Below are 22,313 nucleotides of genomic sequence, written 5' to 3'. Positions count from 1 at the left end.
TAAATTATAATGTGTCTTAACTTTTTTAAATAATGCTTTTTATCTCTTTATCCAACTTTAAAGCCAAAAAGTTTTAAGAACCTAATGCTTTGCTATTTTCATTAATACAGTCTTCAATTTAACAATATTTTATGAATGGATACTAGTATTCATGTAACATATACAGCAAAATTTCTGAAATAACTAATTTCCAAAAAACTTAGATAAATTATTTGACACAGGATTATTTGATGTGTAACTGAGCATAGAAATATATAATAGTAACTTACATTTCTCTAACAGTTTAGCTTTCATAAAACACTCTTAAGTCCCTAAAATTCTGCATGTGAGGCCTCTGTAAAATAAATATATTTATCACAATCTTCACTTTAGTTATGTCAGGATTCGGATACAGTAGGAAGAAGAAGGGAAAACGTGTAGTAAGCATCTATGAGAAGCTTGGTACAGTGCTATACACTACACACTCTGAATAAACAGAAAAAAGGAATCATCCAAGTCACATTGTAGAGGAAAAAAAGAGGTTCTATTGAAAGAAAACTCACATGTGATCTGATCTTAAATTCCTAACTGGGCAGGTCAAAGTGGGCAGTTATGCTGATATATAACTGGTTTAGGAAAAGGTATATCTTTGCCTCAAGCAAGTCTTGTCCATTGTTTCTGTGCCTCACACCTTTGAAATGCCCCTTATGAAATGCCCCCTTTTAAACCCCTAAAGAGAGCACTTCACTAAACTGTAATCCTAACTCCACATGACCACCCCCAAGAGAGTACATAATCTTAACTATTCTGTAATCCTACCCTGCTTCCTTTCCTCCCACCTTCTTGTAATCTTTCTTACATTCCCTCCTTAATTTCAAATGCATTAAAGAAACTGCAAACTGTTGTCCTAAGATTTTATATCAGTCTGTTGAGATCTTGCTTCCAAGTGTATCTTCTTTTGGGCTCAAATAAATTTTTATAAAAATTCTCTACAGGTTGGGGCCTTCTTACACCAACATCATGAATAATGAATATTTGATTGATATAAGTCTCAAATCTGTGTTTTTCCCATCCTTTCCCTGCACAGTTCAAACTGGCCATCTTGCCCCATGCTATTTATTGACCCAAAGAACCTGTCAATATTGTAATTAGCTGAAATGTATCATGGGGAGGAAAACTTTTCCCTACTTCACTTCCATGTTCTTCAGTTGGGCTAATAATTAAATTGACATAAAACAGATTAACAGGAGGAAATCAAATTTAATTTCCTACAATAGGAACTCATAGAAATCTGTGACCAGAGAAATGAAGGAAACAGGCAGCTTTCACACCTTTTAGACAAGAAATAATATATTTGTGAAGAATTAACAAGACAAAGGGATTTGGGCTTGGTGTAGTAAATCAATGAAGTGACAAAGTTGGTTATACAGCCTTCTGGGCTCTGAATTCCCTATCTGTAGAGAACACAAGAATTGGGAATGTTTTGAACTTTATAAAATGGATTTGACTGGGAGCCATAATAGTAATGTCAACTGGTAAACAATCAAAATCACCTAATGGGAACAACTTTAGGGTGTGACTGGATGGCCCCAAACCACAGAAAAGTCAGTCAAGGCTGCAGTTTGTAAGCCAGGACTGCAGGAGCTGATAAGCCACAGGATTTCACCCTGTATGAACCTAGAAGCTGAACACCTCACACAGAAGATGCTCAAGGCTGACCAGAGAGCATCAGGAACCAGTATGCTGAGATCCAAAGACTCTAACCTTCTGCCTGTTATAGTCGCTGGCCTGAGGTTGTCAACATAGCTCGCTTTGGAGACGCTAAGGACTTCCATCTCCTCACACCATTGCGTAAGTCTGGGCACCTTCCCTCTCTGTGTGTTGTGTGTTAACCTGCATGCGTATCTGATTGGTTTATCTGAGAAAGTTCCACTCAATAAATCTGGTACTGTGGAAAGACACAACCATAACCAAGGGTATTACTTTGGCAGCCACCTTCCTTGCTCACAACACTATCTGTGACCATAAGGATGTCTTCTGCCCTCCAGATGCAGGGAGGGTACCCTTAACATGGGAGATTTATTTCCTGCTTTCTGTGGGGACAAAGGAGGTCAGAGAATCCTTCTTGCAGTGGCTGTTTCTTAAGTAACTCTAATTTAGAATAATCAATATGCCAAGTGGCATATTTTGAGGCAGCCTGCCTTGAACTCTAACAGTATAAATGATCTATTATATGTACTGTGGAATGCTGAAAAAGTAAAAAAGTCATGAGGCATACTCATGTTCTTCTAGAAATATATGATTAATCTGGAGAGACATAAGATACACATAAATAAATTAGTGAGCCTTTCACCTTTTCTCTAAGTCTAGACTTACATGTATAGCCTTCTGCCATACTATTGTACAAAATGCTTCTTTCACACTGTAAAAAATGTGTTTTGTCTTTCTCAACAATGTTGGACAGTACTATGGCTATGGAATATAACTTTAAAATATCATTCTAGGACATCTTTCTCAAAATAACCCAGAATGGCATTCAGAAAATTTATTTAAAAATATATATATATATATATTTATGTACTCACCAATAATTACGTTTAATTAATGTACTTAGATATTAATAAATGTGAATTATAGGAATGTGGTTGAGGAAGAATTAACTTCTAGAATGCATAATTAATGTTAATAGCATAATTTTTAATTAAGAATACAAAGGAAAGAAAGAGAAGTTATTTGGGAGCTAGAAATGCAAAATTAAACTCATTTAGAAAATGTAGTAGGTGAGTAAGCCTGGGTGTCTGACCTTGAGTCATCACAACATAGGAGAAAGAGTCAAACATATAGATAATTTAAATATAGTTATATTATTTTTTAGATAAAATAAGAGGTATTACAGAAAATACTTAGTATCCATCCTAGAGGTCTGGGAAAGATTTCCAGAAGAACTTTAGTACTCAGGCTGTAAAGATACATAAGATTTATTCAGGCAACTAAGGTGTGAAGCAGGTGTCTGACAGAGTGTCTATAAGAAAAAGTGACACATAAAGAAAATTATCTGTTGTATATGGGAAACTGAGGAATTCTATATTACCAGAATATAAATTTCCAGAGGGAAGAAAAACAATATGATGTTGAAGGAAGAGAAGGCTAAACCATGAAAGGGATATTTGATTGGCTAAATTCTATAAAAATATATAGAATCATTGATTGTATTTAAATAAAGGATTAATAAAGTCAAATTTTTCTTTCATAGTTATCATTCCAGTTGTTGAATAGAAAGCATATTAAACACAGGAAAAACTAGATAATAAAAATATTAGCTACTATTTATATATATTATTTTATTTAACACAAAAATATCTCCTTTTTCTGTGATTATTAACTCCATTTTACAAATAATAGAATATAGGCAATCGACTTGTCCAAGTTCATTAGTGCAGGCAGAATTTATATCCAGATTTATTCTGCCTTCACACATAGCCTTTACTCTAAACCCTCTGCTAGACTTTCCCATAAAGTCAGGAAATACAGGGGAATTTATTGTAATACTTATTGACCTAAAAACAAAAAGCAAAATGAGAGGCAATAAACATTTATTTAAGATAAAAATAACTGCAATTCAGTAAGCACAGCCTCAGGCAGAGACCCAAATTGTGTCCTGATTACAGGGTGAGGACAAGGGTTTTTTAAGAGAAAAGGAAGGAAATATTTGCATGAATACATGAAAGAAGTTCTATTGGTGCTAACAGGTGGGTTACTTCGCTGGTGACTGATCCTATTTTCAGAGAGTCCACTATCATCAGTCCTTGTAGTCAGGATGTCTGCTTTCCTGTTAGCTTTCATACAGTTGCTTCTAAGACAATGTTGATTTGGCCCAGTCCAAATGTTACTTTTCCAAGTTCGAACATTCCAAAGGTTCAAGGAGTGAGTCAGTCAAGGCAGTTCTTCTGGAATGGCTACTCTGACTCCTTTTAAAATGGCTCCACTTATATCAGCTTTTCATATGCCCAAGGGAAATGATAACACCCTGGATATGGGCATAGACTATGGATGGAAAAGGAGAGAAACAGCTGAGGAACACCGGGGAGTTAAAATCCTAAGGAGACTGAGAAGATTCTGGGATGGTCCTGGTTACCGGGCCAAATAACTAGTAAGGTGCTAAGTAATGACATTAATGGAAATAAGGAACATTGGGAGGAGAGATGGAGGCAGGGAAAATGCTGAGTCATGGCTGCAAGTCATTTTGAAGCCTATCACAACATCAAAAAGATGTATGCAGGAAGCTGTAGAACATCAAAGGCATGCTCGATTAAAAAAAAAAAAAACAAACAAAAAAGAAAAACGGTAAGTGAATATTCTCTAGACTTCCTGGCCTTCACTGAAACCTGTCTCTACGCAACCTAGAGGTCAAGTTATTATCTTTACTCTCCACTGTCACTTTAAGAACACGCTATTCTTCTTGTTTTGTATTTTTATTTATTTATTTAAGTTTAAAAGATATGCTATTCTGTTGGGGGACCTGGAATCCTGTTATCTCACCATCCATTGGTAGAAAACTTTCATACATAGCTTATGACTTCCCCAGTATCCAACCTTCCCAGGACTCTATTATCCTATGTAATTTCACTTTTTAGTAAAATTTCATTTGAAATTGAATAAATTTACAATTTATTCAAAAGTTAATTATGGAGAAACTAAAATAGATCACAAACTATTATTCTAGTAAGTCTGGAATATCGTAGTTAGGAAGATAAAAAGTGGGACTTTATCTGAAGAATAATTGATGGCAATTAAAAGCCTTTGAAGAGAAGTTACCTGAACACTTGATCAGACCTGTACTTAAATATAATCGCTCTTCCCGAGATGTAGAAAGTGGATGAAAGCAAGTTGTGTTAGGGAAAAAAAGACAGTTCTAGGAAAGGCCAAATGGATTTGTGACCTCTGGTGAAGAACACCACCCCGCTGGTGGAATCATTGAGGAATGAGGGCCTAAAGGCTATTGTTTTATTTTTGTTTTATATTAATGATAGAAAACATACTCATTTTCCCTATTTAGGAAAATTTTCTACTTACTCCTTCCCATACGAACAATAGATTAGGTATTGTCTTCTACTTAAGGATGGTATATTAAAATAAAAAGAGAAATAAACATTATGTAGATTGGTGATACAAAGAAACATTACTAGTAGCTATCTAGTCAAGTAAGTTATCCTTGCTTGATAATATACATCAACCAAACCCATGCCCTCAGAAGATTCAGACCTAATGGCTTTAATAATATAAAATATCATGAAAGATTTTCAAGGCAAGAGAGAGGATAAGGACAAGACCCTTAGTATGTAATGTTTAAAACCACAATAATATGTTTCTCTTTACAAAGCCAAGCAGTTCTAAAGAATGACAAATAGTGCCACATAGCAGTTGCAGCTTACAAATGAAAACACAGCTTTTAAAATACATATACACTTTACAAAGGCCTATTGGTTATAAATCAGTCTCTTCAGAAACACCTATGAATCACAGACAGAAGGATCCTGCTGTATCTGGGCATGTTTATCACACAGAGAGCATTCTTCTATGAAGTACAGAGAAATTAGAATCTTAAAAGTCTATGGCCTGGATTCAAGAATTCTTCCCTTTACAAAGTTAGAGAATTTAGAAAATTTATTTAATCTCAAATTAATTTAATTAGGGATAACTGCAGTTTAACAAATAAAAACAAAACAGAACGAAATGGAGGATTCCAGCCCCCTAGAGCTTTAATTACCACTTGTGCTGAGCTAGTGAACAGTATGGGATCAGGCCTTTGTGCTACTGTTCAGACAGCCAGGCTGACCAAAGAGCTGTCATTTTCAAAATACGGCTCCCTGATTCCTTTGAAAGTTATCTCTATTCCAGCCAGAAGGGGGAAAAAATCATGGAAAAAGGCTTATGTGATAGTTATGTAAATCAGGACTGGAAATAGCACACACTACATCTATGTAATACACCTATGTGCAAATTCCATAGATCCAATTCCGTACTGTGGACACAATGAACTTTACAGGAAATTAGGAAAAGTAGTTGGAAAACTAAACTAAACGAAGCAAACAAATAAGGTATGAATTTGAGTAAACTGCTATTACTCTCTGCCACTCTACACCAGATTCATTTTTCTCACATGTAAATTTGGAAAAGTAATTCCCCATCGGGACATTGTGAGCATCAAACTCAGTTAATCTACCTAAGAGTTTGGTACTTTGTAGGTGCCAAATTGTAGTTATTTTTCCACTGGTGTGTCCTTAAATATACAAATGAGGAAGGACCAGGGTTTGAGTGCTGCCCCTAATTTCCTTCCCAACTCTATATCACAGAAGCTGCAAAAAGAGGTTTTTAATCACTAGAAACAAAAACAATAGAAATGCTTGTAAAATTGTGGTTCTAATTATGCAAGATCCTCAGATTGTATTCTAAGCATATTTCAATAGAAGTACTTTTGGGCTCTGTTTAGTTTCTAAAGTAGAACACCTAAGGGTAACATGAAAAGATGTTTGCAGGCTGAATGAATTCATTCTTCCAAATTTCAGGAGAAGCAAGGCCTGTGTGTCACATTAAATTTATCTTTATAGGGATCTTAAGTTTTCAGACTCATTGCTTTTAGTTCCATAGAATCACATCATCATTTTAGTTACTTAGCTATTTTATAGTTACAAAAGAAGCTTGTCCACATGGATAACTGAAACCTAGTCATATAGGATACATCTTCAGCCAGTGAAAATTTGGCATACTATTCTATGGTTTGGTAGACTTGACTAAAGTACATTTTCTAAATTGCAACAGTTAGGCTCATTGCCTATGGTTACACTAAAATATAGTATCATCTAATGCAATTATTTTAAAACAATCATAAAAAATGATCATTAATAAAAATTCATATTATAATAATATATAGCAAAAAAATCTGTAACTTAAAAAATATAGGATTTGGCAGCTAAAACCAAATTCTTCTACAAAATTTATAGAACTTCTAAAAATAAACATTCATTTTGAACAAAGAGAAGCTCTGCAATCATTAGGTGATATATTTTAGGAAGAAAAACACTAGGCCTGTATTGCTTCCCTATATTTTATCATCAGATTTATGTTTTTTGAGAGAGTAGTATTAAGGTTTGAAAAGGACATTAAATTTGGTAGGTTCACTTTGACAGGATAACCCAAGTTTTTATATAGTGAGGTATACTCAATGCACATGTGAAACTGCTCTTGCTCATAATTTGTTTAGACAGTTGTAGAACTGAACACTTTCAGGCACCTACCATCCAAAATTAAATCAGAGACCATTGAGCAAATAGACTTATGCCAGAAATTGATGAAAATTAAATGAATAAATCATGTTTTATAAAATAATCATTTGGGCCTTAAGTTGAACAAAAATGTTTTTTATCATTTCCTTGGAAATGACATTTATTTCAAATTGTTGAATGTACTCCCTTACCCCAATTTAAACCTTACATACAAATAACTGTCAGTGTATTAGTCAGTATCAGTTAGGAAAACAGAATCCAGTCTAGGTACACAAAGGAAGAAAATTTTAATAGACTCAGATGCAAATACAACTGTTTTAAGGGATGGAGGAATAAAGAAGATAATGAAAGGCTTCTTCTACTAGATACCTAGGAGTTAGTGAGTACTATAAAACCCACGATACTGCTCGTGATGATCACAGCTCCATCTACACTAAGGAAGAGTTTTAGATAAGATACCCGAAGACCCTGGAAAATTTTTATGTCTGCTGAATGCCAACATTGCCAAAAGTGCAGTATTACGGCTAACACTTTCCTTGCACCTTACAAATATCATTTTGGCATAATATGACTCAGAAACCCTCTGTAGTATTAGATAAGTATACAATCATACTGTTATTCTAATTAAAAAATATTTAATCCATCTATAATTTGTCAATAAATGCTAAGCTATATGGCTCTACTTTGATATGCCTTCTACCGAACAATAGCCAAATTTTCCACATATCATTTTAAAATTTTTTTAATAATTAGTTTCCTCCCAAATATTTATGATGCATTCATTTCGACATATTGTTTTTTCTAATTGTGTATTGGATATATTTCTGAGCTGTCTGTTTGGGTCCATTATTATGTGTACTATAAATTTATATGCAAATAATAGACCATTAAAATTATTGCAGCCCATAAGGAAATCCAAGGAAAGTCTCTTTAAATGTTGTTTCACCCCATTTTTCTGTTTTATTTTTCAAGGGGACGCATCTTTAAGCCTTTATTTAAACTATAATAAATGTTTAGTATTTTTAATAGGTTCTCAGTTGTTTCTCTTATATAGATGGGAAATTGTGCCTCTTCTTTTAAAATGGTCACATCTCACTTTGGTGTCTTACTGCATTTTTTATAACTTACTAAAACAAGTTTTATATTTAGTATAAAAGTAAAAATGCTCAAGGAGTATAATTTACATTAGAACTAAAATGCCTGCTTTTAAAAACATGTATAAAAATATTGTATTTTACTTATTTTAAAACTAAGGAAAAATGAAATGTGTACCCCAATTCAATAGAAACTTTATTTCTCTATTTTCTCTAATATTTTATAATTTATAGTTAAATACACATTTCAAGTTAAATTATCCAAAGTCTCTGAGTAGTAAAATTAATGGTGTAATATAAAAATATTCCATATCTAAAAGCAATATTAATTAATTACTTACAGTTTCTTTTAAATTAATTTTTTATAATTTCATGTGTTAGGGTAATTCTCAAGACTATTACAGCCATGCTCATCTACAAATATACAACCAAACCATGGAGAAAAAATATAAACAGCTCTAGTCATCATCCCCATATTTCCATGTTTTAAACAATTAAATTTACTGTTCTGTGACATGATATTTAGCTAATAAATTCCTGAATATTTACAGAGCGTTTGGACATCTTTGATTTTGATGATATAATAGCAGAGAAAAATACAGTAACTCTAAATTGTACATACAACCTTGAAGAATAATACCTTTAATTCATCTGCATAAAACTTTGGTAATTAATGTAATTTGAAATTTAAAGGCAGACTTTCATTTCACTAAAGTAATATAAATTGTCATAAATAAGTTAATGTAATTAAATGCAGTGCTCTCATTTATATTAACCCCAAAGTGTAATAACTAGTATTTCAAATATATTTATTAAACCTTATATTTGTAATTTAAATTATTATTTTATTGTTAGTTTAATCTTCTTTGAATTTTGATAAGTATGGGCCCTATATATTTCAATGAAAGAACGTAAAATATGCTATTAAAATGTCTATTCTGATTGCAATCCATTTAATAATTCATTTATATTTTCTTAACTTCCTATTTTGAAATAATTATAGACTCACAGGAATTGGAAACATAGTCACCCTACTCCCCCTGATGATAACACATTATATTACATAGGTTCAGTTTCAAAATCTGGCAACTGATATTGGTCAAATGGAATAATCTAGAGGCTTAATTTAGAGTTCACCAATTTAGACATGCACTCGTGTGTGTGTGTGTGTGTGTGTGTGTGTGTGTGTGTAGTTCCATGCCTTTTATCACATTTATAGATTAATATAATCACCACCATCAAGCAAGATACTACACTCTTTCTTCACTACTGCTATCCTTTTAAAACTACTCTGACCACCATATTAGTCCTTGGCAACCATTAATCTGTTCCTGATCTACAGTTTTGTAAATTCGAGAATACTACATGAAAGAAACTGTATAGCATATAAATATTTCAGATTTTTTTTAAAAAATACATTTTTTTATTTAGCACAACGCCCCATATATTCAGCCAACCAAATTTTGAGTATACCAATAGTTTGTTTCTTCTATGGGGACCTGAGATCCTAACCAAAAAGTAAACTGGAATCATGATGTAATTCAAATCCCAGGTAGCTCCTGAATAGAAAGCTATTTTGTTTTTAAATTTTACTAGCTATTGTAGAATTTATTAAATATGCACCTTTTATTTAAAATACACAGAACAACACTGAATTTATCTTCAGTGTTCTTAAACCAAAATATATCCAGACCTGTATATGTAACATAGTTTATGTCAATTTTCTTTTAACGTGTTTATTATGTGGGAAAATGAAATCAGTTTTATAAAAATAGCATCTGCTTTTAAAAGCTATGCTTCATGATTTCTAAAACAAACCCTTGGGAGAAAATCTAAATGCATATGACCAGGAGGGAAATCAGCCTGTATTTAATATTTATATTGGATGCCAGTTTACATTATCATTGACTCTTATGAAAACTGATGCAGAAATTCTAATTCTAAAAAGGGTTGACTTTTTTGAGATGCCATACATTTCACTCTTAAAAAATAATAGCTCTGAAAATGAACTATCATGAATAAAAAGTAAAAAGATCTGTCCATTAAATCCAATGAACCATAAAATGAGTCATCGCAGTTCATTAGATGTCTTTGGTGCCAGACACTTCCACCACAAGAGAAATTTGAGTGTCAATAGACTTCCTGCTTTAAAGCAGTCACTAGTTTACCATGAAAATCTCTGAGTTTGCTGCTTAACATCCGGAGCTCGGTTTTACTCAATGTGGTAAGCAGCCTACAAGGCAGCCCCCAATGATCCCTGTGTCCTAATGCTCATATATTCCTATATTCTACCAAGGGTGTTGGTCTCCGAGACTGATAGCAGAAGTGTTGGTATGCCACGTGACTCTGAAGATAAGATCGTAAAAGACTGCAGCTTCTGCTTGGGTGCTTTCTCCCCGCCTCTATTGCTCTCTGACATTAGTCACTCTTGTAGAAGCCAGCTGACATATCGTGAGGTCATTCAGGGAGTCTATGAGGAGGTTTATGTGACAAGAAACTAAAGTCCCCAGCCAGCAGCAGCCAGTGAGAAATGGCAGCCTGCCAATGAGCACGTAAGTGAGCTTGGAAGAAGCTTCTCCAAGGCCTGGCTCATCACCTGAATGCGACATCATGAGGGACCCTGAGCTAGCGCCAACCAGTTAGCTGCCCTCAGATTCATGACCCACGCGAATTATTTTATATATATAGTTTGAAACTGCTAAACTGGAGAGTAATTTGTTATGAAACAACAGGTAACTGCTACATAGCTGATACATAGTTAATAAAGAAATTTGTACTGCAAGTGGAATGTCCCAATAGCAAACCCTAAGATGTAGAAGTGACTTTGGAAATGGCAATGGGCTGAGAGGTAAAAAGGCTGTAGGATTCTAAGGAAAGACATAGCGAAAACGTTAGGCTTTAACACACTAGTCATAGAGTTTGGGGCTTTGATGAGGTACTGGTGAAGATTTAAAAGAAAGTGAGACAGTCTTGTCAGAAACAAGAGGAAAGGAGACCGGCATTATCAAGAACTTTGGGCAGCCTTATTTTCAATAGTAGTGTGGAAGGTGGAACATTTACCTAAAGGACTAAAAGATCCGGAGAAGACCGCCAAGCAGAGTGTTGATAGTCTCCCTTTGTCCTTCTTGCTGCTTATAGTAAAATTTAAGAGGAGAGTGATAAACTAAAGGAGTTACTATTACACTAGAAAGAGCTGGGACTTGCTGGTTTCGAAGATTCTCAGTCTCTTCAAATGGCTAACAATGCTGAAATCAAGAAATGTTTCCAAATCAATCATATCCAGGGAACTCACAGAAAAGCATGATCTAGAGATGAAGCTGAGAGTCTGACCGTGAAATCTTTGAAGACATCAGAAATATCAAAAGCGTTGCCTCCAAGCACTGTTCAGCCTGACAAAAGGCTCTCTAAAGGAGTTAAGGGTGTGCCTGAAACGTCTGCTCAACAATTGAAATTGAAACTGGTGAAATATTATTTTGAAGAGTCAATAAGAGAACAGCAGGGAAACCTTTTGGCTAGTCTCAAGGTCTCCTGATAACCTTAAATATCCATCTTATAATTTCAGCAAAGAATATAATACAGCCCTACACAAATAGCTATGAACGCAAAATCTAGATTCAAATGATTCCTTAGTACATTGTAAAGGAACACATCAGGCTCTTACCACGTTTATTTTACGAGCCACTAACTTGTCTCCGTCCTTCTTTCATCTTCTGGTCTCTCCTACCCAAATCTATGCACAACAATTTTGCCATTAAGTTCTTCTAAAAAATTTACACAGATCATATCACTCTTCCACTCAAAACCCTGTAACCCTCTCCATTTCGCACAGAGTAAAAGCCACGTTTCTATTAATTGCCTAAAATCTCTACATAACCTGGCTCTGTAACCCTCTGAGCTCCTCTCCTATTGTTATTTCCTACTCGAAGAAGAATATGTTCAACTGGAAATTTAGTAAGAACATTAAAGAAAGATAAGAAAAATGACAATGAAATAATGAGGGGAGTAAAACAATCAGGGAAAATATACTTGAGACAAAGATGAGTGAAGGAGACGCAAAAATATTCAGCGCATGTACCTCCTGTCAGTAGTTCAACTTCTCACGAGCCCTATTCCGGTTAAAAGCATATATGTTGAACTTCTTGCATGATTTTTAATAAACAATTCTTAAATATAAATGGACAACCAAGGATATCCAGATACTAGATAAAAGACTTCATCAGAAAGGACAGAAATCAAAATAATGAAAGGACAGAGAGAAGAAAACTTAAGAAAAAGAGTTATATTTTGAGATCAAGATATTATGTTTAAAAATCAAGTATAAGAGCCTATGTAAAATGAAAAATAAATGTGCGATAAAAAGCTCTTAGTGTACAAATATACTATTTCGAATTAAAACAAAATTGTAGAATTAAATGATTTTTAAAATCCTCTCAAATGACAAGATGGAAAATGAGAGGAGATAGAAAATGAGATGACATAATCAGAAAATGCGATATCTGAGAAGAAATGTGATAAAGAAAAATTAATAAAAGTAGAATTAGAAGATTATAAAATACAAAAATAAGCCATGGAAGAAAATTTTCCACAGATATGAAATAAGTCTCCAGATTCACAGGGTCAATCTGGTACTTAGCCTAATTTAAAAAGTGACCTCCATCAAAATATATGCTAATAAAATATCAGAATGCAATCAGCAAAACAAACAAACAAAACAAACCTCTTTAAAGTGTGAGAGAATATAAATTACCTATCAACAGAAATCTGAAGAGAATCAAATTGCTCAATAGGAACTCTATGTATGTTTATAGTCAGTGAAGCAAGGCCTTTAGAATTCCAAGGAAAAAATAAATGCAACATAAAAGGATTCAAAATGTTAACTCCCTTACATCATTCTTAGGCCACTATTGTAGAATTAGCTTAAACAACACATAAAACAGGAGCAATCTGAGAAATCGTTAGACATGGGATTCAGGAGATCTGAAATCTAAACTAGGAGAGAAAGCAAGCAAGCCCCAGTATAGCAGCTGTGGGTATAGAATGTGAAAGCAATTCAAAGAGTCTAGAGAGATGGGTGGGCAATGTTTCCCAGGAAAAAAATAGAAACTTGTAATTAATGTCATTTGTTTGGAATTTTTGAAAATATATTGATAAATATTGAAATATTTGGGAAAGTGACATTATTTTCTTTTCAAACTATGTGAATGATAAAGGAGGTACCTTTTAACTGTAGGGAAAATTCAAAGAAATTATTCTAAATTTGTTGATTGTGTTTTAATAATTTTCTATGTTACAGTAGATTACAAAACAGATACAAAACTTTGCAGCAACCCACAACAGACAATGGAGTCTGCGTTCTTTCCCACATTGACTCTGGTCTTAAGCATGTGACTTGCTTTGTTCACTGGGACAAAAGAGCCAAGATTATCAAGCAGGCCTGGAAGAACCATCGAGCTGTTCCAAGAAACAACTGTCAACCTGTGAAATTGTGAACTATGTAGATAATTGTTGTTTTAAGCTTCTAAGTTCAGGGGTGGTCTCTTTTGCAGCAAAAGAGCTAATACAAATGTTTTATTGACTCTTGGACGCTAAAAATTTTAGACACTTAGTGCATTAATACAACTTCCAAGCCCTGAAGTAACTATTCCTATTCCTGTAAGAACTAAGCTGATTCTCTTCATATAACTTCAACTCCTCCCAGATTTTGAAAACTTTTTTGGTTGAGAATTTACTAGATTTTAAAGATGGAGTGAGTGGGTAAAGGTAATCATAGTTTCTAATGTTTTATTTAAGAAGTTCTGGTTACTGGATATGTGAAGTCACTTTGGCAGGAAAACTAATATTTCATGTATTAATTTCTTTGGACTTTCTGTATCTGGACATAAAAATTTACAAGGATAGTTAATCTTCAAATTTAATTATCCTGGGGGTTTAAAAATAAAATATGTTTAATACTTAAAATGTTGGCAAAGGGATACTATTATGTGAGTGTCTGTTCGCTGGAGTATCATAAAGTCGATCTCTTTACCAGTTGCCAGTTGCCTTTCCCCGTGAATGCAGACCTAACAGGCAGGCCTGCTTAGGGCCTGCATTACCCATGACTGGCGACTAATCTATCTAGGTTGGGGGCTGAGTTAAAAGGCCTATTATCACCTTTTTTTCTTTTTTTTTTTGCCTGCAATTTAACATTTATTGACAACAAATTTAATCCTTTGACTTCCATCTCACATTTATCTGCCATATTCCCCATTTGTTTCAGAATTTCGGTAGCATATTGATCATGGTAATCTAAAACTAACCAAACACACACACACACACACACACACACACACCCCACTCATGCTACATATTCATGCAAACTGGCAAGACATATCAGCTCTTTATAGTAATTTAGGACTCAAGATGACTAAGGTTCCATGATCTTGTAATTTTGTCTTCTAAATATCAAAGTTTCTTTAATATCATCCGAAGGCAAGAGATTGCTTGAGGGCCAAGCACCAGCAGTCACGATTTGGCTTTAAAGTGACAGATAATTTACACTCCCATTTTATCAGCCAGAATAGTCACATGGTTATAAACTAATTTCGAAGTGGTGAGGAAAAATTCATCACCTCATTCTCAAGGGCTTTTTCCTTAAAAGATCTTTCTTCTGTATCCTATTAAGTTTTGCCAAATCTTCCAAGTCTTTAGCAGGCACTGACTGCAAAGAGGCAAGTCTGTGGAACAGGATTTAAGTAATGTCTTCTTTACTCTTGTCCACTGGGATGGACACCCGCTAGCTCAGGCTGGGACACTTGCTGAGACCCGCCGGCAGCATGCAGTCCCCTTGTGGCATACCGGTATCACGGTCCGGGTGGTGGTGAGTAATAAGCAATCTCCAGGCCCCCTGAATCTGGAATGTGTTAAGGTGAACTCAGAGTGGCCAGCAGGTTCCTATCTCATTCCTCTTCAGTGACCTGGGACAAGGGGACCCGACGACTCCACGAAGCCTGCCTCCACTTCACCGTGGGAACTTCATAATCTCGGCAGTGGCTGAGGTGATAAAGATGGTATATCATCTTGATGTTTCCCCCTGTCTTTCTGTGCCCTTCTGCCATCTTTCGTGTCCTCTGTTTTAAGTCCCAGCAGTTCTAGGTGTGCCTTAGACTCTATGGCTCAGGGAACTCCAAAAGCATAATGTATGTTCGTCTCATTGTTAGCAGTCACACTGGTTGACACACTCCGTCAGACAAGGCCCTGTCTCTTCCAGAACTGCTTTTAGTGATGATTAGGGCCACCTTAGATGACTCTCAGGGAATCTGGCTTTTCTGTTTGCATCTCAGATACCGTGCATGAGTGCCTGGACTGTTTTATTGTCTGCGGGGTCACTAAACTCCAAGAGGAAGGGGAGCTCCTACTGCTAATACGTACGTGGAACTCACTGTAGCATAACACTAGTGTAGAAATAGCTTAAAAAATTGAAAACACTTTCTTTAGGCTGTAAATCTATGTCCTATAGTTGTTTAAAACAGTAATTGGGTGTCTCAGTGCATTGTTAGTGTAAAAATCAGATAAATTCATCATTAGAAAGTAATTTGTACGAAAATGTACAAATTCTGCTTCTTATAGGGCATTCCAAATGCATTTTTAATATACAATATTTATGTTTTAAAGCAACAAAACAATCTCTGGAAGAAATCTTGAAATGTGTTAAACCACTATGCATATCCACAATTTAACTGACATTAAGTTAATGTATATATTTCTAAGATAATAGAAAAGATGTTTAGAAATTTTTTTCTCGTTGAGTTATACAGGACTGTTGCACTATTTTTGGCATTCGAAATTGTATAACATATCAAAATGATACTAAGACTACATCAGAAAGGTTAAGGTAACAAAAGTAGAGTAGAGAGAGAAAAAAAGAGAGAGAGAGGGAGGGAGGGAGGAAGAGGGTGGGCAAACACATATGCAGGAGAGAGGGAGGAAGAGAGGGAAGAGAAGAAACCAGAAAAAGGAAGAGGGAATGAGGGAGAAGTTCATAGGGGAAGATTTTTAAAAATTAGCTTTACTTTATTATAGTCCCCTGATCAAGGGATTGGATCCATTATCATCATTTCACCAAGGAAGTTCAGGAAAGTAATTGTTTGCTCCACTTGGTATTTATTAAAGAGGAAAGAAAGTGATCCCACTCTACTGTCAGCAAAAATTTAATTGTAGTAAGGCATTGAAGCTTAGAAGCATTCATTTTCCTTGGTTAAGTTATCTTCAAACTTGTAAGGGAAATAATCTGAATTTGTGGGAAGTCGCTGAATGCCTATAAAATAAGACTATTTGATTTGTCACAGAGACAGTTCTCATCTTGAATATGATTGCATTTCTTTATGTTTTCATCAGTAAATCTTGAAACTAGTCCATGTTTCAAAGAACTGTGAAGCTGAGCTTTTGGCGACTATAAATCGGTTATGTAGAATATGGTCCTCATGATTGCACTGTCAGTTTGATTTAAAAATATCTGACATGTGCTAGTGGACCCTTTCCACGTAAATAGAAACTATAGAAAATTTTAATAGAACCCCAAAGGGTAAACAGAAAGAGATATGTTTACCTATTTCTGACCCCTATTTATGCACAAACACCCACACACAAACACACAAGAACATATACAAACGCGAATACACACATATGAAAAATACCTTGTTTTCCGGCTCAATTAAAATCTGGCCACAAAATCAATGGTTTACTTAAGTGAGAAGAGTGACTCCTGATTTAGGTGTGTTTGTTGGCTGACAAACTAGGTCATCCAAACTAATTTTCAAAAAATCTGCATTAGTTTTTCCTGAGGCTGCCATAATATAAACAGGGTATGGCTTAAAACAACAGATTCATTCTCTTACAGTTCTTGATGCTAGAAGTCCAAAATCGAGGTGTCATTAGAATCATGCTTCTTCTCAGACTAGGTAAAATCCTTCTTTGTCCCCTTAGCTATCGGCAGTGATCATCAATCCTTGCCATTCCTAAGCTTGCAGCCACATCTCTCCAGTCTCTGACTCTGCCATCACATGGCATTCTCCCATCACATGTCTGTGTTCACACTGTCCTCTATCTGTGCACACCTGCCTTCTCTTCTTCTAAGAATGCCTATCATATTGGATGATTAAGGGCTCATCCCAGTCTAGTATGACCTCATCTCAAGTAATTACATCTACAATAACCCTAACTTTACATAAGGTTATATTCTAGAGTTCTGGGGGTTAGGACTTCAATATACCTTTTTAGGGGACACAATTTTACCAATAACAGTAAATGAAGTCACTTATCAAACAAACAAAATTATTGCCATTTCTGTTATCCTATTAGTCTAAAACCTATTAGAAACCTTTAAGCCTTCTTTTTGGTATTTGTTTCAACTACTAGTGAAAATAATGTAGATTGTTGTGAAATTTTTAAAAAATATATGTTATAATAAAGAAGGTTACAATCACCCACAGAGATTTACTAATCACAATAATGACATTTTCGTGCTGGTATGAAAGCATAGACACTTCCATTCTGTATTTACAACTATGCATTTTTTACGACTGGACAGTATTCTTTCTACTAGCTGTATTCACAATATACATCCAGCTGTATGGTCATATATTTAAATATATTTTTATTAATATATATTCATTTTGTTTCCAAATACATACCACTTCATAAACCCTTTTGCAGTAAGTTGCGCTTACAATCTTTATCCACATTTAAAATCGTCTCCTTTTTTTCTCATCTCTCGGGGCTTTCCTTCTCCATCTCTGATATCTAAGATTATGAAGTTCTTTCGGTTTCGTGCTGTTGTTTCCATTTCGCATTTTACACACGCTGTCCCTCCCCTCTGCCTAAAACGCGTTCCTGGACGCGTCCTAGTGCTCTCTTTCTAATCCTTCAGGCCCCTGTGTGGGTACCACGTTGCAGACAGGCCTTTTCTGACTCCTTGCAAAACAGTGTCTTGACTCCTTGTACTGTAATGAAATCCATACCACAGTTGCTTCCCTTTTTTTTGTTTTTAATGCTGTGAAGACAGGGTTTCTGACTTTCTTATCTACCCAGCATTCCCTAGCGGATGTAATGTATTTTTAATGATGTTCAATGAATGTTCCCCAGTACTCCCTATTTTGGAAATTTCGCCATCATAACTCCAGTTTCCAAACCTGAATCTATAAACTCTTAAATTTTACCCTCTTTCCCAGTAAATCTACATTATCACAATATCTTAATTGATTTACTCTAGTACTAGCTAAAATAATATCCACTCTCCACACCTGTACTTTTGCAACCCCTTCTCAATTTAATCAGGTGGTCTTTTCAAAAGGTTATTCAAATCATGCAATTCTACTGTTTAAATATTCAGTGGCTTCCACTGATTTCAAGACATAGAGAAAATTCTTTGCCTTACCTCCGAGTTCTCTCTGTGGCTCCTGGCTTCCCGCCCGGCCTAACGCCATCATTGCCTTCTTTGCTTTGCCCTCTTCCAAGCGTGTGGGCCTTCTTTGCAATCCCCCAACCTTTCATGTTGTCTTCTGCCATAAGTGCTTTCTTTGCACATGCTGTTCCCTCTGCTAGGAATGATTCTACCTGCTCTAGTTCTCCACTATATATTTCTAACTCACTCTTAAAATACCAGTTCTAAGGTCACATATGCAGAGAAAGCCTCTCTGACTTTGCTGACTTCACCAGAGGCCAGTATGTTTGCCCTTAAAGCATATTGTAATTTTCCTGTAATAGAACAGCATTTATCATATATTTATACACACACACTCATATATATATACATACTGTCATACATATGTGTATGTATACATGTGTACACACACACACACACACACACACACACACACACACACACGCTTATTCGACTAGTATCTGATTCGCCTCCCAATAGTCAGGTGTAAGGCCGGTTCTGAGAGACAGGAGAAATGACACTCGACTAGGCAGAGAGGAGATGAGTCTCTTCTGAAACTTTTGCCAGGAAACAAACTCCTCATCTCTGTCCTCAGTTGAGTGTCATATCTTTCATCTCCCAACACTGACCTTGTTTATTTCTCCCTCATTGAACCTTTTAGAACACATGAAGTTTGGCAGTGGACTATGTCTGTGAGGAGGAGGAATAAATACATCTGTGGGCTTCTGGGAGACTGACAACTTCTGAATTCAGCATTGTAAAATAAAATCTAGTACTTAATAACTCCTTTCCACAAGGAATTCAAACAAAAATACAAAAAGTTTTGGCTTACATCTAGGAAACAGTAGTCGAAATAATTTTTATTTAAAAGAAAAAATATATATTTTGGAGACGTGCCTTTTATATCATTGATTTTTGATTTATGACATATAAATACTCATGGAAAAAAATTAAAAAGGTACAAAATGTCAAACCAATAAAAATAAATTGTCCTCACACCATTATCCCCAAATACCCCAAAGGCAGCAACCAATACTAATTGTTTGTATAAACAGCTTTCCAGAGATATAAGAGTTCTTATCATCAGGAGAGACATTTTACAGAAATCGGTATGGTCTTGCCAGAATCTTGGCTTTATAAACAGAGGCACCAGACTTTAATATTAAAATACATAAAGAATCACATATCTCTATTGCCTGTCACTCGGTTCAGCCAACCATTATCGGCATTGCCATTCCCCTTCATCACTGTTTCTTTGGTATTATTTTATAAGCCATTTGAGGATTCTACTTAGAAATCAGCATTATTGGTTCCATTCATTGTTACTTTTAAACCTTCTGTTTTCCAGCTTCCGATATTTTGCTGATGTATGATATATTCCTCTACTGTCCCTGCCTTGCTAACTTTATGATTCACTTTCTTTTTAATCCCGTTTTCCTTAATCACTTTAATAAAGTTTCAGAGAGAATGACTTTATATGCACATATGCAATTCGTAAGTTTAACCTAGAATCTCTCATGGCTTTTAAACTCCTACAGTAGGACGACTAAAAAATTTTCCTGTAAATGAACAGGTAGCAAATAATTTAGGCTTTTTTAGCCAGTTAGACTCGCAGCACAACTACTCAATCTTGCCTTTAGGTTACAAAAGCAGCCGTACACAATATATAAAGAAATAAGCACAACTGTGTTCTAACAAAACTTTGTCAATAAAAACAGGTAGTGGGCAGGATTTGGCCAGTGAACCATAGATTATCAACCTCTACTTTAAAGCTTAAAAAAGGAATCACTAATTATCTTAATATTTTTCCCTACATCTTTCTTCTTCAATAGACTCTTACATTGTATGAAGGCAAGGACTGTACTAACACACACACACACACACACGCACATACACCCCACCATTTTAGTATTTGGAACTAGCACAATTCATGATGTGCAATCAGCATATAATATCTCCATCTCATTCTTCTTTTACATTGAGGTGATTCTTTTGTTTAGTTTGAAAACAGACTCCATTTTGTAATTAAACCTTCACTCAGCAGGTGAGGAATTTTAGCCGGGTAAGGTGGGATAGGTAACTTCTTTCAAAATTGAGACCCTCTTCCCCTTGCAGCCTACTGTAGTTTTCTCTATCTCTCTGAGGTTGATGCGTAAAGATGCAGGAGAAAGAAAGGAAGTAGAACTTTCTTACTAACTAGACCTGTTGTAAGACAGTGTTGCACTCTCTGGGCCTGACTGGGATCAAAGCTGACCCTCTGCCCTGTGAGTGCTTTCATGGTGTTCTTCAGAGGATCCCCCACTGTGTGTGCCCTTCTGACAACTCCCAGGAGTAAAAGGCAATTGCGCCTTCAGCTTCTGCCACAGTATTGGTGAACACACAGCTTCTAGCTGAAAAGATATATAGGAAAGTGGTTTATGAGTCATGACATGACTTCTCAACATTGCTTTTTAAGGGATGCATCTTTGCCTGAAGCTTCATTTTGAAATCTTATTTTCTATTTAATCTGGTGTGTCAGTTGAAATTTCCAACTTAACTCCCAATTACAAGCATGCATACACACATACCCGTATAGCACATACACACACAACTAATTTACAGCCTAGTTTTTCCCTTTTTTTCTAGTATTTTAGTATTTAGGTTTCTGAATTATGTTGGGGTTTTTTGTTGTTGCTGTTTGTTTGTTTGGGATTGAAGAAATTTGATTTGGTCCGTACTATAACTTTAATATCATGACTCTCATGTAAGCATTCTCCACTTCTATAAATGCAGGCCACTCCTACTGCCAGCCCTCTCTCCTGACCCTGTTATTTGAGGCCACTTCAGATGACAACCCATATTCTGGTTTCTCTTGAAAAGCAGCAAGCATCCAGTTTATCACCACAGGTCAACCCCAGAAAACTCCTAGAACACATATCATGCTTTCCTAAAAACTGTTTTTACATTTGGTGAGCCCATGATATCCTACAACTCAGCAGTGTCAGCCAGGGAGAGAGACCTGTGCCCCTAGTAGGTGTAAAAGATTTCCTTACCACTTACCTCTGGGTCCAAAGAGTGGAAGAAACACCTCGGAGAGGGGAGATTGAAAAGCACGGTCCTCTCACTCTACTTCACTGAAATTATCAAAGGATGCAGTGTGTCTACCAAGGAATCTTCTAGAAGTACGTAATGAGATTGACTAGCACAGGCTCCATTTTGTCATCTTTTGCACATTTCTGAGCAGCAAAATAGCCATTGAAACCTAAGAATTGGATTATTTTTTTTGTTTACATATGAACTACTAAAATCAAATGTGAATTCTTAAAATTCGAACTTTCCTCCTTAAAATGCAATTGACCTAGGGAGCTTACCTTCTAGGATTTAATACTGTGGAAGATAATTGGAAGATCATTAGAGGATAATTCTGAGGCCAACTGGCTTTTGTCTCTTTACATACGCACTTAGTTAACTGTAATCTTTGATTCTTCTGGGATTTTTCCAAATAAAAATTTCATCTACATATCTAGGTCGCGACGTGTTTTCATAATTTACGGAATATAA

The 22,313-nt window shown here is 35.4% G+C and overlaps 1 pseudogene; it reads left to right on the top strand.

Moving 5' to 3' along the window:
• LOC107507246 overlaps window positions 1–22,313 on the top strand; it is a 111,385-nt pseudogene that overhangs the window by 555 nt on the left and 88,517 nt on the right.

This window comes from Rousettus aegyptiacus, unplaced genomic scaffold (genome assembly GCF_014176215.1).
Source record: "Rousettus aegyptiacus isolate mRouAeg1 unplaced genomic scaffold, mRouAeg1.p scaffold_m13_p_8, whole genome shotgun sequence".
NCBI lineage: Eukaryota > Metazoa > Chordata > Mammalia > Chiroptera > Pteropodidae > Rousettus > Rousettus aegyptiacus.
The sequence above is the reverse complement of the archived record's forward strand: the minus strand, read 5'-3'. Positions and strand labels throughout refer to the sequence as shown.